Here is a 17,989-nt window from a genome sequence, read left to right on the forward strand (position 1 = left end):
AATGACATTTTTTCTCTTTTTCTCCATAATTTTTGAAAGATTTTCTCCTATTCCCTGAATTAGCTTTGCTTTATTCAACATCAGTTTTTCTGTTTTTTTCTTTTGTCTTTATTTTTATATGTTGCACATTTCCCCCCATTTTCCTGTTGGTTCTGTGTAGTAGGATTTTAGCGAAGAATGAAACACCAAGAAGCTGGTGTGGTTTCCTCTACTGTATAAACGGAGGGTTTCTGACATGGGTGAGAACTATGTATGGAGAGACCGAAAACACATCACCATATAGATTTCACTTTTAGGAAGGGTAGGTAGGGAGAAGAGGGCATTTAGAATAAAGAGCTCCAAAAATACCTGAATGAAGAGGGCTTTATTATGGGGAATGGGAATCTTTGCTTTCCCCAGAGAGTTATTTTAATTATCTAAGAAAAGGCTTTCCACACTGCTTGAGTACAAATACCAGTTGTACTTCTGTGAGAAAAGGGAAGGGGATGTGGAAGACATCTATTGGTTCAGCCTCTCCAAATGCAGGTTGCAGAAGAACTGCATTAAGTTCTACTTCTCATTCCTGCCTTCCCTCAAACCAACTAACTCTAAGCCCAGATCCCGTACAGATTTCATTGCACAGATTTGTTATTATTTCTGAAGAAACTGTAGCCATAAACTATAGTATTCAAAATACCATGGTACTAGCCTAAAAGCAGACACATAGACCAATAAACAGAATGAATAGTCCAGAAATAAGCCAAAGCATATATGGTCAACTCATTTTGACAAGGCCACCACAAAGACACAGAAAAGGATAATCTCTTTAATAAATGCTGTTGGAAAAATGGGATATTCAAATTCAGAAGAAGAAAACTGAATTCTTACACCATACACAAAATAAAGTTGGAATGGATTAAAGGCTTATATGTAAGGCTGAAACCATAGATCCCCTAGAAGAAATCATAGGAGAATTCTTTATGACTTGATTCTGTCAATGAATTTTTTGGACAGAACACCAAAAGCATAGGTAACAGAAGCAAAAATAAACAATGTGACTACATCAAGCTAATAAGCATATGTGTAGAAAAGAAAATAGTCAATAAAATGAAAATACAAACTACATATTGGAAGAAAATATTTCCAAGTCATATATCTGATAAGGAGTTAACATCCAAAATATATATGGCACTCATACAACTAAATATCAAATAATAATAATAATCCAATTTAAAAAGTGAGCAAACAACCTGAATAGACACTTTCCCAAGGAAGAGAAATAGCCAACATGTATATGAATAAGTGTTAAACATCACTAATCAGGAAAATGCAACTCAGGAACATAATAACACATTATTTCATACTTTTTAGGATGGCTATTACTGAAGATATATCTAAATATATCAATATGTTCTTTGTACACTGTTGGTTGGCTATCTATCTATCTATCTATTACTTTTTCTAAAGAAAAAAGAACCTTTGTATGCTGTGGTTAGAATGTAAATTGATATAGTCATGTTGGAAAACATTGAAGCAGTTTGTGAAAAAATAAACAATAGCACTATTATACGATCCAATAATTCTACTTCTGGGTATATTAATCTATCCAAGGCAAGTCACTATTTTGAAGAGATATCTGCATCCTTATGTGCATTGCAGCATTAATCAAGTCACTATAGTTGATATACGGAACAACCTAAGTTTCTGTTGATGAATGAAAATATTTTTTAAAATGTGTGTGTACATATAATAGGGTCTTATTCAGCCTTAAAAAAAGAGGAAGTCTTGTCATATGCAACACATGGGTGGACCTGGATGATATTATACTAGTGAAATAAGCCAGACACAGAAAGCCAAATATTCCACTATTTCACTTATACATTGAATCTAAAATTTGAACTCCTAGAAATGTAGAGTAGAATGGCAAGTGCCAGGTTCTTGAGGGGTGAACAAAATGGAAAGCTGTAGGTTAAAGGGTATAAACTTTCAGCTTTAACATGAATAAGTTCTGGAGACCTAATAAGCAGTATGATGACTATAGCTAATAACAACATATTATATACTTGAAATTTGTTAATGAGTAGATCTAAAGTATTCTGAACACAAAAAAAGAAAATGTAACTGTCTTAATCCATTGTGTGCTGCTGCAACAGAACAGCTGGGACTGAATAATTTATAAGGAAGAGAGATTTACTTCCTCTTCTGGAAATTGGGAAATCCAAGATCAATGTGCCGGCATCTGGTGAGGGCCAGAATGCTGTGTCATCCCATCACAGAGGCAGAAGTGCAAGGGGGACAATTTTACTAGTTTATAAAGAACTCACTCTCATGGTAATTAGCCCACTTCAGAGATAACGACATTAATCCATGTGTGATGGTAGAGCCATCTTGGCCTAATCACCTTTCGAAGGCCCTACCTCTTAATATTGTTACAAAAACTAATTAAGTTTCCAACACATGCTCTTTGGAAAACACAGTCAAACCAGAGCAGTTAACTGTGTTAATCATTTCACAATATATTTGTATATCAAAACATCATGTGCTATACCTTAAATGTGCATGATTTTTGTTTGTCAGTTATGTTTCCATAAAGCTGGACAATAGTATCATAAATGCCTTTTCTAAATTTGTCTTTCTCTTGTTCCTTTTGTTATATAATAATGTTTATACTTCTCTAAAGTTACATTAAAACCTAACAAAACAAACAAATAATACGCTTACACTTCCAGCTTACGTTGGTGTTCATTTGTCATAGTTACTGGCAGAAAAATGCCTGAAATTGTTGTCTGAAGCCACTTAATGAATATAAACCATCCTGAGCAGACTCACATGTCAACATGGTATTAATCTATTATGCTGTATCATAGGCTGGCCCACTGGGTTTTGCACTTTTCCTGTTAATTTCTGTTTTTCAAAAACAGCAAGAAGCATAAGGCCAAAGACAGATTTTTTAAAAAAACTTTTATTTCAGGGATAATACGAATGAGACCCATCTTCCTGCTAGTACAGTCTCAAATATGTAATTTTCATTAAATCACTGATATGGCTTAGGTTTGTATCCCCACCCAAGTCTCATCTTGTAGCTCCTGTAACTCCCACATATTATGGCCAGGGACCTGATGGGAGACAACTGAGTCACAGGGGTGGGTTCTCATGATAGTAGATGGGTACTATGAGATCTGATGGTTTTAAAAATGGGAGTTTCTCTGCACAGGCTCTTTCTTTTTGTTCTGCTCTCCATGTAAGATGTGACTTGCTCCTCCTTGCTTTCCACCATAATTGTGTGGCCTCCCCAGCCAACTGGAACTGTAAGTCCAATAAACCCCTTTCTTTCGTAAATTGCCCCGTGTCAGGTATGTCTTTATCAGCAGTGTGGAAATGAACTAATACAGTATGTTGGTACCAGCAGAGTGGGGCATTGCTGAAAAGATACCCAAAAATGTGGAAGCAACTTTGGAACTGGTTAACAGGCAGAGGTTGGAACAGTTTGGAGGGCTCAGAAAAAGACAGGAAAATGTGAGAATGTTTGGAACTTCCTAGAGACTTGTTGAATGACTTTGTCCAAAATGCTGATAGTGATATGGACAATAAACTCCAGGCTGAGGTGATCTTAGGTGGAAATGAGAAATGTGTTGGGAACTGGAGCAAAGGTTACTCTTTTTATGTTTTAGTAAAGAGACTGGTGGCATTTTTCCCCTGCCCTAGAGATTTGCAGAACTTTGAACTTGAGAGAGATGATTTAGAGTATCTGGTGGAAGAAATTTCTAAGCAGAAAAGCATTCAAGATATGATGTGGATGCTGTTAAAGGCATTCAGTTTTATAAGGGAAGCAGAGCATAAAAGTCTAGAAAATTTGCAGCCTGACAATGCAATAAAAAAAAAATCCCATTTTCTGAGGAGAAATTCAAGCCAGTTGCAGAGATTTGTGTAAGTAATGAGACAAATGTTAATCACAAAGACAATGGGGAAAATGTCTCCAGTGCATGTCAGAGGTCTTCATGGCAGCCTCTCTCATCACAGGCCCAGAGGCCTAGGAGAAAAAGTGGTTTTGTGAGCCAGGCCCAGGTTCCCCATGCTGAGTGTAGCCTAGGGACTTGGTGCCCTACATCTAAGCAGGTCCAGCTGTGGCTGAAAGCGGCCAAGGTACAGCTTGGGCCATGGCTTCAGGGGGTGCAAACCTCAAGTCTTGGCAGCTTCCCCGTGATATTGAGCTGGAGAGTACACAAAAGTCAAGAACTATGGTTTGGGAACTTCTGCCTAGATTTCAGAAGATATATGGAAATCCTGGATGTGCAGATAGAAGTTTGCTGCAGGGGCAGGGCACTCATGGAGAACCTCTGCTAGGGTAGTGTGGAAGGAAAATGTGTGGTTGGAGCCCTCACACAGCATTACTACTGGGGCACTGACTACTGGAGATGTGAGAAGAGGGCCACTGTCCTCCAGACTCCAGAATGGTAGAGTCACTGATAGCTTGCACCATGCACCTGGAAAAGCTGCAGACACTCAACACCAGCCTGTGAGAGCCACCAGGAGGGAAGCTGTACCCTGCAGAGCCAAAGGGTCAGAACTTCCTAAGACCACAGAAACCTACCTCTTGCATCAGTGTGACCCAGATGTGTGACCTGGAGTTCAAGATTATTTTGGAGCTTAAAGATTTTCTGCCTTTCTAGATTTAAGACTTGCATGGGCTCTGTAATGTCTTTGTTTTGGCCTATTTCTTCCATTTGGAATGGCTGTATTTGCCCAATGCCTGTACCCCCATTGTATCTAGGAAGTAACTAACTTGCTTTTGATTTTACAGGCTCATAGGTGCAAGGGACTTGCCTTGTTCAGATAAGACTTTGGATTGTGAACTTTTGAGTTAATGCTGAAATGAGTTGAGATGTGGAGGACTGCTGGGAAGGCATGACTGGTTTTGAAATGTGAGGACATGAGATTTGGGAGGGGCCAGGGCAGAATGATATGGTTTGGCTTTGTGTCCCCACGCAAATCTCATCTTGTGGCTCCAATAATTCTCACTTGTGGGAGGGAGCCAGTGGGAGATAATTGAATCATGGGAGCAGTATCCCCCATACTATTCTTGTAGTAGTGAATAAGTCTCATGCTAATGGTTTTATAAGTGGTTTCCACTTTTGCTTCTGCCTTGCTGCCACCATGTAAGAAGTGCCTTTCACTTTCTGCCGTGATTGTGAGGCCTCCTCAGCCATGTGGAACTGTGAGTCCATTAAACCTATTTTTCTTCCCAGTCTCAGGTATCTCTTTATCAGAGTGTGAAAATGGACTAATACAGCCATATAGATACATACACATATATGATGCAGCTGATGGGAGAGGCTCTATTTCCAGGATGTTCTGTGGTTTGTATAAATAGACCACTGTCTAGGAAAGGTTTTAACTGCTTAACACTCAGTTTCTGGTATACCTGACACACCAATTTGGCAATATGATTCTTGTAGCTTTCTCTTTATGCACCATTATTCAAACCTCATGGAAGAATCTATAAGGTAATTTCTTTAAGACTGTCCTCCTGTTTTTAGACTATATAATATTTTGTAAATAGATGATGATATTCTTGTGTGTAAAAAAGAATTTCCATAATAGTTTAGGAACAACCTCCTTAGTGTTATATTTCTGTTCATATTAATGAAAAAATAATTATCACTTTCTGATATTGCCAATCATTTGAGAAAGTAATCTACAATGCTTTTTCAGTTAATTCATTATTTTCTTTTCATAGATTAAATTCTTGATTATTAAAAATTATTTGCAAAATCTCTTTTTGCAAGACTCAATAAGGAAAATATGGACATTTATGATTATATAAAACAAACATTTTGTAGGCAACAGATCTACAATTTCAAAAGATAAAAGATTAAATAGAAAAAATAACTAAGTCTTATTATTTCCAATATAAGAAATACATAAAGAAATGTGAAGATGGACATACCTCAAGCTAATAACATGAGTTACATCATGGGGATGATAATTGAGGATGGGGTTAGCCTGATAACTAAAGATGAGGCAAAATTTCCCTATACATCTTTGGACTGCTTTTTTGTCATAGCAAATATGTATCACTTTTGTAATAAAAGAATTTAAATTCCAACACATGTTAAACTGAAAGTTTTAGATGTGATATCAAGATATGCATCTATCTGGATCTCCCATCAGCTACATCATATATATGTATATTTCTATAAGACTGTATTAGTCCATTTTCACACCCTGATAAAGAGATACCTGAGACTGGGAAGAAAAATAGGTTTAATGGACTCACAGTTCCACATGGCTGAGGAGGCCTCACAATCACAGCAGAAAGTGAAAGGCACTTCTTACATGGTGGCATATCAGAGTCCAGATGATTTGAGAGATAAGTGATGCAATAAGAATGAACACAATAAAAATTTCTGTTTATCACTATATTCTTTCTGAACTTAGTGAACAAACAGAAATTAAAATACTGTGTAAATGCAATCAGAAATGTTATGTTCTTATATAGCTACAGTAACACACATGCATACATTTTACTTCAAGTAGATGCGTTTAAAACTTAACAGTTTGGAAAGTGAATCAAATGTTGGGATGTTAAGAGTTTAAGAGATCTGAAAAGAATTTTCTTGAAAATAGCTTCACTGAGAGTGGACTAGAGAATGTCCAACTTGAAAGTTAAGCCTAATGAGGAAGACTTCATGGGAACACCACTAAAGGGTTTAGTGTGTGACCCCCGCTCTGCAATCCTTTGTTCATCACGGCTCGTTAGATGTTGCCTGATTTGTGCCTGGGGAAAAACAGCAGGCCTTTTTGGAAACTGAGCAAATGAGAATTGCTGCTCTCTCAGGGTGCTTGGGTAAAGGATGAGCAATAAAACCGTTACAGAGAGAGTCCCCATGGAGTGGACCACTGCAAACCAGGGGACTGACAGATAAAAAGCAAAAATAGAGTAAATCTATGACATTACAGGAATTCCAGTAAGATAAATTATCCCAGAGAACAAGTATCAACATTTAAACAGGATGCCCAGCAGACACAAAGCCTTCCTACATTTCTAGAAGTGAGAACTTTCTTGCTACTCTCTCTTTGCTCCTGAGCAGTAGCCATGACTAAGATCATGGGTTAGAAACCATGGCCAGCAAGATTAGGAAACAGAAACTAGAAGAGACATTAACTTTAAATCAAGTTTAGGGTTTTGATCATCATCTAGGACTAGAAAATTATATAAAGATATTATGAACTAAATTTTTGCCTCCTTTGTTACCCCCAAATTCAAATGTTGAAATTCAAATTCCCAATATGATGGTGTTTGGAGGTGGCACTTTTGGGAGGTAATTAAGATTAGACTAGGTCATGTGGGTGGAGCGACCATCAGGAAATTCCCTGGCTCTTTAATTGCCGTGTGTGTATACAGGGAGAAGTCAGTAGTTTGTAACTTGGAAGAGGGTCCTTGCCAACCATGCTGGCATCCTGGTTTCTGATTTCTAGCCTCCAGAGTTGTGAGAAATTTCTGTTGTTTAAGCAACCCAATCTAAGGTAGTTTGTTATAGCAGCTCAAACTGAGACAAAATATTTTGAAACTATGTTGGTGCTTTGAACTTTTTATTATTTACCAGTGGCTGGAAAACACAGAGAACCACCTGACCTACCAGTTTTAGCGTTCATACTTCGCTTAGGCCTCCAACCTCAGTGGCAGGGCTTCAGCAGGTGTTGCAGGCTTACTAGACCAGCCCAGTTTGCTGAACAACCTTGCTATTTTTCAATATCCTTTGGAAAAGAGACATGGTTCAATAGATTCCATGATGTAATAAGGATTAATAAGAGTTCACAAAGCTTGATATTTTCCAGAGTTAAATTACTTACAGGAAGGAATGAAGAGAGGATATCACAGCTAATTAAGGATGAACAAATTAAAAATTTCTATTTATCATTATTTTTTCACTGAACTTAGTGAACAAACAAATTAAATACTATGTAAATGCAATCAGAAATTGTTTTTCCTTATATAACTACAGTAACAAACATATATATATGTGTATATATATAAATAATTTTCCTTCAATGAATATAATCACAATAACTGGATTTGGGAAAGGAACTTAAAACAAATGTTTTAATAATGTTGAGTTCATTTAAAAGCTGCATTTACATTGATAATACATGTAGTATTAGGAATAAAAAGTTTACAGAAACTTCACCTATAATATAGACTTAGCATTTTGATATCCATACAATTTTTCTTCTGTTTACTATTATAATCTGAGTTATATTGGCACTTCAAAAACTTTGATGTCACATGGGAATCTTGTTAAAATATAGACTCTGATTTATTATGTCTTGGAATTGGACCAGAAACTCTGCAGTTCTAACAAACTCTGAGGTGATGCTAACACTGTGGGTCCATGGGCTACACATTGAACATCAAGGAATTATAAGACTTCAGTAGTACATTGTTCTGAGTTTTGGTTCAGAAATATGAATGCCATAGATACATAACAATATAACTTGATACGAAAGTGTATATGAATTGATCATTTAATTGAGTTTTCTGTCTAAAAGCAACTGAGATGAAAAGCTAAGATATATGTTTCTTTCATTTAGTTACATTATTGTTTAAAATCTTGCTGACAGAGAGCAATGCGTGTTAATTAATGAACTACTGTGGTGATGAACTAAGGTCTATTCCTAGGAAATAAATGTTTGATGTTTTTCCCCCACATATGCAACTAGACATAGAGTCTAAGTTCTGATGCTCATTTTTTTAAACAAATCATACTTCAGCTGAGCTCTTCTCTCTCCTTTCAGTATATTTCCTCCAAATCCAAGAAAACTGGCTTTCCAGAACTCCAGAAAATATAGCTCCAGCTCACTACTGGATGCCTATTACGTCGGCACCTATTAAGTCAGTGCCATTCTAGCAAGATAGAATTCCTCTACTTTCTTGTGTCCTGATGGAATTTATTCAAAAAGTGTTGTTAAAATATTGCAAATAAGGATAACAAGGAATTCATTAAACCAATTCAATTGGGTGCATTTGTGACAGATAAGTTTGTTTGATCAACCCCTATTTTCCTACTAGTACTACTCTTTCTGACCCACGACCTTCAAATTGCCGGGTCTTCACTGTTAGTAATGGGAACCTCATCTGGACCTGCCTCCGTAGGCACCAACAGTTAGAAGCCTGATTTATGCCAACCACTGTCTGGAAACATTTCTTCTTTACTCAGACCATGCGATATTAGGGGTTCTGTTTCAATGAGAGAGAGAACATTTGTAGGAAGCAGGGGAGATACATACATTTATCCATGATAAGTGTATCATTTCTCTGGAAATATTCAGACCCTATACCATGTCTTCTATCTATTTTTAAATAACTTTCCCACAGCCCAACAAACAAAATAGGCATCACATATCCATTTCTTTTGAAACTTGTAGACTATGCTTTTCTGATTAGGGTTTGTATTTGTTAAGTGTAAAACTATCTTTTAAAGACATTAAATATAAGAACATCTTTCTATTTATCCACATAGTTACCATTTCCAGATCCCTTCATTTATTTGTATAGATCTGAATTTCCATCTGCTATCATTTTCCTTCAGCTTAAAGAACTGTTTTTTAAACATGTCTTGCAGTGCAGGTCTGCTGGCAAGGAATTCCCTTGGTTTTTGTTGTCAGGAAAAGACTTCATTTCACCTTCATTTTTGAAAATTTTTACTCGACTAAAAAATTCTCGATTGAATTTTTTCCCTTTCATTATGCTAAAGATAACATCTCCAATGTATTTTGGGTTGCATGGTTTCTAACCAGAAGTGTGCTAGTATTTTTATCTTTGTTCCTCTTATAATGCTTCTTTTTTCCACTCTAGTAGTAGTAATTAAGGTTTCCTCTTTGAAACTGCTTTTCAGCAATGAATTATGATATGACTTGATGTGGTTTTCTTTAGATATATTTTGCTTTGGATACTTTGGATTTTTGGATCTGTGGGCTTATAACTGTCATCAAATTTGGAAAAATTCTAGCATTCCTCCTTTAAAAACTTGTCTGTCCCTCTATTCCCGGTGGGACTCCTACTACATGTATGTTAAACTGCGGGGGTTGTTCCATTTGTCATCGAGCCTCTGTTTATCTTTTTCAGTCTTTTTTTTCCCTGTATTTTATTCTGGATAGTTCCTGGATATGGTTTAAAGTTCACTGATTTTTTTTCGCTTGTAGCTCCTAATATGCTATTAATTCCACCCAGTGTATTTTTCATTTTAGGTATTTTTTTGTCATATTTTGAACCTACCTTTGGGCCCTGTCATTTCTTTGCTCATCATGCTGATGTTTTCCTTCACTATTTTGAAGCTATGGAACATTTTAATAATAGCTTGTTTAATATCCCTTTTGGCAAGTTTTATAATTGCTATAATTTCTGGATATATTTCTATTGATTTATTTTCCCCACGTTTGTAGGTCATATTTTCCTCTCTGATAAAATGTTTTTTTGAATGTTCATCATTATGAATTTTAAGGTATTGATTGCTGTATTTCTTTAAATAGAGTATTGGTTTTGTTTTTTGTTTATTTCTGGCATGAGTTTAGGTAAGATTCAGCTAGATCCTCTCAAGACATGCTTTTAAACCTTGATAGGGTAGGTCCAGAGAAGTCTTCTTCCTAGATTTGAAGGAGTGCACTGAATGGAGAGAGAAGAGCTCAGCATGGCCCTACTGGCCTTATTGCTAAAGCTGTATCATAGTGAGGACTACACCCAGTGACTCATGTTATTACAGAAGTGTTCACTCTATCTGGTCCCATATGGAAGCAGAACACAAGAAATGTTCTGCTTTTTCCTTTTTGGTGATTGTTTCTCTGGCTTTAGCTAGTTTCTTCTTAAGCATACACAATTCAGGAAGAAAACCCTATGCAGATGTTCAGATCTCTTTCTCTGTAGCTCCCTTCTCTTTGACACACTGTCCACAAATTCTAGCTGCCCTGAGCACTGTGGAGTCTCCTCCACTCAGCAATATTGCCTGGCTTTGTGTGGGTTCCCTTTCTATGCTCTGGGCCTGTAAACTGACTCTAGACAATACATTGATGCAACTGTGGGCTTATTGTGTTTATTTCCCTTCTCTCAGTTTGTTTTACTGTCCTGTATTGCCTGTGTCACATGTTTGAAAACAGTTGTTTGATTATTCTATCTGTTTTCTGGCTGTTCAAGGTGGGAGCATATACCTGATAGCTGTCCTTTCACTGTGGCCAGAAGCAGATCTTTTGTCTTCTTAAAGTTACTGTGGGCAGTAGAGATTCTGGTATGTTTACAACTGATTCAGTTGTAGCTCCAACTTTTATTATAGCCGCATATATCCCCAGTCAGAAATTGCTGCTACTCTTTAGCTAAACTTCCAGAAATTCTTTGATGCTTTGATACAATTGATGGACAGAGCAGTTGTCTCTAAGTGAGCTAAGTATTACCCTGAACCACAATCATTCAAAGCTGGCTATAGGGACTGTTGTATGTCAGATGATTATAATGTTCTATTTTCTTCTATTAGTCCAAAGAAGAGGCTAGGGATACCAGTAGATTTCCCTTTCAGAAATGTACTGGTTAATACTCTCACCTAGGAGCTACTTACAACACTTTCACAGTTAAAGACTGAGTTGTTACAATGCTGGCCAGTAGGTCTCAGGGCTGCTTTCCAGTCAATGGCTGAAAAGACTACCCAGAAGATTCAACCCTATAGGACTCAGAAAGGAGAGAAAGGAATAAAGTAATTGTTTCCAAACTTTTTATAAACAATCTTCTCTTTGCTACATTAAAAAATTAATTTTAAATTATTATGGATATAGAATATCCATATTTATGGGACACATGTAATATTCTGATAAAAACATACAATCTGTAATGATCCAATCAGGGTAATTGGAGTATCCATCACCTCAAGCATATATCATTTCTTTGTGTTAAAAAAATTCAATTCCACTCTTTTAGTTATTTTGAAATATACAATAAATTAACTATAGATGCCCGAACATTTTTTGTTCGGCCTCAGTGTGGTATTCATGTCATTTTGTTTTGCTTTTTAGTTTTAGTTTTTATTTCCTGGGCACTTTGCCCTGCTGGCGTGACTCAAAGAAAAGAAAAAACTGTTTTTTTCTTTGCTCTTTTTCTTGTATTTTAATTACTTGGTCAAGACTCGCCAACTGAAAAGAAGTTATAATTAACTTATTTTCTCGGTCAGTTGTAAGGTCCCATGCCTGATATCTAGATATTACTCATTATTTTGTATAGTGAGGTGTTTCACAGCAAACCGGTCTTAAACACAAATCCTATGAGATAAAAATCTTTTCTGAATTATGGCTAAAACTCAGCTGGTTAAAATACATTTCTTGATTTTTTTCTGCAATAATACAATTTCATTAAAAATAATACTTGCCACATACAACTTTGTGAAATAGTAATTTCATGATTATTAACAACATCATTGATTTTATGTAAATCATGTTAAGTATAAATCACTTATATGTAAAATTGTTTTTGAAAAATAATACAAAAATTGGAAAGTTTAAGTATATCTGTTTTCTCAGTATTAACATCAGGAAGCATACTTTGAAATAAGTAAGCATTTTAAATGATTAAATAACAAAAATGCATCAAATATCAATCACATGTCTATATATTACCTGGGGAAAATATTCTTTCTTTTAATTATTTTCTCTTTATCTTCAAATAAACTTAAAGCTTTATATATATTACTATAGTATACTTCTAATTTATCTTTCCCATTCTTGGTGCTATTGTTGGCAAACATTGTATTTTACCTTTAGTATAAACACATAGTGCATTGCTATTTGTTTTAAACAGTTGGTTATATATTAACAGCATTAAAAATATGAAACAGCAAACTATATTTACCTCATTTATGACTTTTTAGCACTGTATATTTCTTTGTGTATACCCAATAATTTTTTCTGATTTTATACCCTTTTTTCCCTAAAGAGGTTTTAATAGTTTTTGAAATGCAGATAGGCTGGTAATAAATATGTACAGTTTTTATTTGGAAAAGTGATTTCTCATTCATTTTTGAAGGTTATTTTTCATGAACATAGAATTCTGGGCTGGCACTTTATTCTTTCTGTATTTTGAGTATTGTCATGGGTCACTGGATGATGGGACATGTTCTGAGAATGCATCACTAGGTGATTTTATCCTCGTGTGAACATCATAGAGTGTACTCACATAAACCTAGGTTAAATAGCCTACTACTCACTGAGGCTGTGTGGGAGAGGCTATTGCTCCAAGGCTACAAACCTATATAGTATGTTACTCTACCTAATATTGTAGGCAATTGAACACATTGGTAAGTATTTGTGTATCTACAAATATGTAAACATAAAAAAGGTACAGTAAATATATAACATAAAAAATCATCCACTTGTGAAAGGCACTTACCAGGAATGGGGCTCACAGGACTGGAAGGTGCTCTGGGTGAGTGAAGGTGCAGGTGGATGTGAAGGCCTAGGACATTAGTGTACGCTACTGTAGATTTTACATGTAAACATTATACACATAGACTACACTAAACTTATAAAAAAATTTCTTTCTTCAATAGTAAATTAATTGTAATTTACTATAACTTTTCTGCTTCATAAACTTTTAATTTTTCAAAACATTTTGACTTGTAAAAACACTTAGCTTAAAACACGTTTAACTTACAAAAATATTTTTCTTCTTTATAACCTTATTCTGTAAGCTTTTTTACTGATTTTTATCTTTAACTTGTTGTTGTTGTTAAAAACTAAGCTACAAAAGCCAAGCCTTGGTCTACAAGGGTCAGGATCATCAATAGCACTGTTTTCTACTTCCTTATCTTGTCCCACTGAAAGGTCTTCAGGGACATTAACATGCATGGAGCTGTCATCACCTATGATAACAATGCCTTCTTCTAGAATAGCTCCTGAAGGACTTGCCTGAGGCTGTTTTACAGTTACCTTTTTTTTTTAAGTAGAAGGAGTTCACGCTAAAATAACAAGAAAAAGTATAGTACAATAAATACATAAATAGGTATCATAGTCATTTATTATCAAGTGTTATGGATGGTATATAACTGTATGTGCTCCCTTTTATTTGATGGGCAGTGTAGTTTTGTTCATACCAGCATCACCATAAACACATGAGTAATGCATCATGCCACAGTGTTATGATGGTTATGACTTCACTAGGTGATAGGAATTTTTTAGCTCTGTTTTATAATCACATGGGACCACCATCATTTATGCAATCTATCATTGCCCAAAACACCGTAATGTGGCAAAGGATAGTTGTTTCGTGCTCTTCTGACTTTCACTGTTTCCTCGAAGAGCACTGCTATAATTCTTATCTTTGTTCTTCTGTATTTAGTATACCTTTATTTTTTTTCTGGATGCCTTCAAGATATTCTCTTTATCTCTGCTTTTAGCAGTTTAAATATAATGTGTCTGATTTTTTCTTATATTTTCAATGAATTTATAGAAAAAGTTTATCATAATGTTTAGTATATGATTCTGAAGTGTTTTCTTTCACAAGAGAAACAGCACTGTCCTAAATACTAGTAGATAGAAGCATATGCTTGGGACCTGGAGTGAGGGGAGAGAGGTGGGCAATGTGTTATATCAGGTTTAATTACCAGGTTTCTCTTGGGCAAAGCTCAAGGACAGCATCAATTTCACATAGAAAAACAAAAATAGAAGGAAGAAATAAAGATTATATATTTTTTCCTTTTTTCTGAGGGCTTAGAATTCTCTAGATTGAGACAAACTCTCAAGTACATTTTTTAAATTAGAAAGTAGAAAAATAAAAAAAGAATGCAATGGAATTAACTTGTATTATATGACATGACTTGTTCCTTTAATTAGACTTTGACCTTGGTAAAAATTTCTTGGACTTTATTCAGAGAGCATTTAAAAATATTTTAAATGCAAATTAAAATCTTTATGTAAAAGGATTTAGAGAGATTGCCCCATAGCAGAATGTAGAATATAAATTGAATTATAGTCATACTTATTAGAGTTCTCCAGAGAAAAGTAACAAATTGGATAACTATATATGCTGAGAAAGATTTGATGGGAGGAGTTGGCTCATACAGTTATGGAGGCTAGCAAGTCCAAAGTCTTCTGGGAGATCTGGCAAGCTGGAGACCCACTGAGAAGGGCCAAGGGTACAGTTCAAGTCTTAAGGTCATCTGCGCAGAATTACTTTTTTGCTTGGAGGAGGTTGATCTTTTTATTCTATCAGGGCTTCCGTTGACTGGATAGGACCCATTCACATTATGGAAGACAATATGCTTTACTCAAAGTCCACTGATTTAAAAACAGAAACATTTAAGATAACATTTGACCAAATATCTGGGCACTGTGGCCCAGCCAAATTAACACCTAAAATTAACCATCACAAGTCCAACCTTTGTCAACATGGCACCCATGTGCATCTCCTTAAACCATTCTAATCTCCAATTAAAGACGATAACATGGTCATACTTCTGCCTAACATGATACAACTATCCTGTATACAATCAAAAACACATTAACCAATCTCCAAAAAAAGGATGAAAAGTCGATGGGTGACATTCTTCTTGAATCCAATAACTGAAATACTTTAATGTTTACTAGTTAATTATACTTAAATACTATGATATAAAGTCTAAGGGGATCAGAGAAGTCAGAAAACAAGATTTGCTATACATGTACACAAAAATATTCATAACAAAAGAAGAAAGGTACAGCAATTGCAGTACTGATTTTTGTAGCTGGTCTAAGGTATTCTGTAAGTCCAGGCATTCTGTAAATCTTAGTTGGTATTTATGACTATCTTATTCCACTACTCATTCCATATTCTCTTTGCTTTCAGCAAGTACCTCGCTACTTACATTTTTACCTGGTGAGGTGACCCAAAGCTTCATTCCTGAAGGGTCTGGGCTATCAGCAGACTTCCCTAGATTTGATTGTTGTGATTTTCCATTGACATTAATTACAGGATTAATTACAGGACATGGTAATAATAAGAGATACTCTAAGAGGTCTTCTGTATTCCAGACATATTCTTCCTTATTTCCATTGTGAAGTAGCAATTCAAGTCTCCCTTTGTAGTCAGGATTAATCACCCAATCCAGTACAATAACTCCTTTGTTTGTCCATTGATTTGGAGGCATGAGGAGCCCAAAGAGGCCAGGTGTTAGTTTTGACCTCCAGTTAGATGGAACCATTGTTGTGGTCCCTTGGTAGAAGCACTCCCCCTTTTCACACTAAGACTTCTTGGCCAGCAAAGCGTAAGGTTGTGGGAACAGGCAGCAAAAGTTTTGCTAGTTGGACACTAGGGGACTAGTAAACAGTCTCACTCCCATTTCCACCCACTGATTATTGGTCCTGTGAATCCTGGCTATGGGAAAACAGCACCGTATATTGGGTGATGATTAAGTGCATACAGAATCTCCTGGAAAATCATGCATAGGTCTACAAGGTATTGCCGCCTAACTGGTGCTATAACTGAGTCTTCAAAAGATAATTTCAACATTTTATCAAGCCAGCTGCTTCAGGATAATGGAGAACATGGTAAGACATTTTTCATTGGCTGTAAAATGAGTTCATTGATCAGAAGAAGTGCTCTGTGTAATACTGTGATGATGGATAAGGCATTCTATAAGCCCAAGGATTATAGTTTTGGCAGAAACATTGCACATAGGGAAGGAAAATCCATATCCAGAGTAAGTGTCTACTCCAGTAAGAACAAAATGCGACCCTTTTCATGATGGAAGTGATCCAATGTAATCAACCTGTCACCAGGTAGCCAACTGATCACCCTGGTTAATGGTGTCATATCAGAGACTCCATGGTGGTCTCTGCTACTGGCTGATCTGGGCATTCAGCAGCAGCTGCAGCCGGATCTGCCTTGATTAATAGAAATCCATGTTTTTAAGCCCATGCATAACCATTTTCCCTGCTATTATGGCCACTGGGTTGATGAGCTCATCGGATAACAGGTGAGGCTGGGGAAATAGGCAGATACACACAACTGGTCATCTTATCCACTTATTAAAATCTTCCTCTGAAAAGGTCATCCTTTGATGAACATTCACATAAGGCATAAATATATTCATATTTTTTGCCCTCTTTCTTGGACTATATTGTAACCAATTTTCCAATCTTGAAACTTCCAACTCCCTGACTGTACAGCTAAACCTCCGGCCACAGCCCACTAATTGGTATATAATTGTATGTCTGGCCATTTTTGCTTTCAGGCCAAGTGGAACAGTCAGGTATACTGCTTGAAGTTCTGCCCACCAGTAGGATTTTTTTTCACTGTTGTCCTTGAGGGATGACCAAGCAAGGGTCTATGATACTGTGGCTGTCCACTTTTGGGTACTGCCTGAATTTTGTGCAAAACCAACTGTAAATCAGGCCTATGTCTTTTCTTCCTCTGTAAACCAGGCCTGTGTCTTTTCTTCCTCTGTCATAGGGAACTCCCCATGAGGCTATAAGTGCAGGCTGGGAGAAAGAAGGTGGTAGCAGGAGTGGGAAGCATGGGCATCTGGAATACTTCTGGTAACTGACTTGTGCCTTCAGGGCATGCTTGAGCTCAATCTCACCGATACTATTTCTATTTGATGATAAAATGCTACTGTACACACTCAATTTTATGGCTTGGAGGGTCAGAAAACACCCAGTTAGTAATAGGAAGCTCAGGTCTCATGGTAACTTGGCAGCCCATGGTTAAGTGTTTAGTCTCTATTAAGGCCCAGTGGCAGGTCAAATGCTGTTTCTCAAAAGGAAAGTAGCTCTCTATATCTGTATTTTTTTTTTTAATTTTTTATTGGATTATAGGTTTTGGGGTACATGAGCAGATCATGCAAGACAGTTGCGTAGGTACACACATGGCAGTGTGCTTTGCTTTTCTTCTCCCCTTCACCCACATTTGGCATTTCTCCCCAGGCTATCCCTCCCCACCTCCCCCTCCCACTGGCCCTCCCCTTTTCCCCCCAATAGACCCCAGTGTTTAGTACTCCCCTTT

The sequence above is a fragment of the Callithrix jacchus genome, chromosome 9, assembly GCF_049354715.1.
Source record: "Callithrix jacchus isolate 240 chromosome 9, calJac240_pri, whole genome shotgun sequence".
Taxonomy (NCBI): domain Eukaryota; kingdom Metazoa; phylum Chordata; class Mammalia; order Primates; family Cebidae; genus Callithrix; species Callithrix jacchus.